Below are 1,820 nucleotides of genomic sequence, written 5' to 3'. Positions count from 1 at the left end.
CACTTCTATCACTATGAAGAATGTTGGCTAGTGGTTCACCAGGCTATTTCATGAAATAAAACTGAAACCAAGAAATAAAGTATTAATTATTTATCTAGATTATACATAGTTAGTAAAAGTTAAGATAAGGATCCACATTTTTAAATTACAGAGCTATATTCTTTCCATAGCTATGAGTCCTGTTAATAAGGGACTTGATCAGACAATTTAGTTTTAGAGTTAGGATATCACATAACTAGCTGATAATCACATACAGCTAGTGAAGGGGATCATTCTGAAATGTACTTAGGTATTGGAATAGGGAAACATTGATGACATGTATTAATGGCTAGAAGAATGGAGCTGATACAGAAAATCAAGACGTTTTAGCAAGCCCTACTCCTTTCTATTTGCTCTGTTTGTAAGGGGGATCTAAAATTTCGACCTGGTTCTTATTTGCAACTGTAAGGATTGTGTTTGGCACTACTAGTGATGTTATAAGAGGGTCATAAATAAGAGGGTTTGGTCAGGAAGAAGGAATCCAGCCAGCTGGCACTGTATCAACAGTGTAATGTATATGTGATAATAGTACATATAAACCTGAATTGCCTAAATGGATATTTCTGAAATAGTGTTCAAACAAGTCACCTACACTTTTTAAAAGGATTGATTACCAGTGGTTGTAAGAAAAACATCTCAAAGCTACAGAAAGTAGAAACAGCTCACAGAGCTTCCAGCTACCCTGTGCCTGCGGGACCTGCCGGTCAAAGCCCAGGCACAGCGTGGGTGAGAGTCTCTTCCACACCCTTGAGACTCCCCCAACACTCCACAGCACAACCCCTCCACCTGGCTCACCGCATGAGAATTTCTGCCATGTTCTAGGAACCCCCAGGTGTAGTCGTAGCCCAGGCCCAGTTAGTGTGAGGGAGATTATCTGGCTACCCTGCACCAGCAGGACCTGCAGGCCCCAGCACAGGTGCAGCATTGTGAGACCCTCTTCTGCCCCCTTGGGACACCCTCAACACTCTGCAGCACCCCATTTCACCCTGCCCGCCCAGCGAGAATTTCTGCTGCGTTGTGGGGACCACCAGATCTAGTCCTAGCCCACACCCAGTGAGTGTGTGGGAGAGATTCTTCTTCCCCCTACTCCACTTTGTCCCCTCCAGACTCAGCTCAGGCCTGGCCTACAGGCCAGAGGCGAAATCCTGCAGCTGCGCTCCCTGCAGAGACAGTAGAGGACACAACCACCCAGCTAGTTCAGGAGCAGAACATCTTGCCAGAGGGACACAACAGGTGAAATTAAATAACAAATTCAACAATATCTAGAATTCACTGAAAATTCAAGCACAGCTTACCGGAATTTATGGGATATGATGAAAGCAGTTCTCAGAGGGAAATGCATAGCTGTGAACTCACACATTAGGAAAACTGAACAGAAACAAATAAATAACCTAATGCTGTACCATCAACAACTAGAAAAGGAAGAGCAAACCAAACCCAGAGCCCAAACACAGGAAGAAATCATAAAGATTGGAACAGAAATTAATGCAATTGAGATGAAGAAAACAATTCAAAGAATTAAAAAAGCAAAAAGCTAGTTCTTTGAAAGATTAAAGAAAATCAATAAGCCCCTAGCTAACCTCGTCAAACAGAGGAAAGAAAAAATTCAAATACAAGCAATAAGAAATGAAAAGGATGTAATTACCACAAACCAGTGGAAATTCAGAAGATTATCAATAGCTACTTTGAGAAGCTTTACTCTAGCAGAATAGAAGATGCAAAAGGAATGGACAGATTCCTAGAAAGGTACAAATTATCACAAATGAATCGACAAGATATAA

This window comes from Octodon degus, unplaced genomic scaffold, assembly GCF_000260255.1.
Source record: "Octodon degus isolate 3935 unplaced genomic scaffold, OctDeg1.0 scaffold00021, whole genome shotgun sequence".
In the NCBI taxonomy this organism is placed as follows: domain Eukaryota; kingdom Metazoa; phylum Chordata; class Mammalia; order Rodentia; family Octodontidae; genus Octodon; species Octodon degus.
This window is presented reverse-complemented; position numbering follows the sequence as displayed.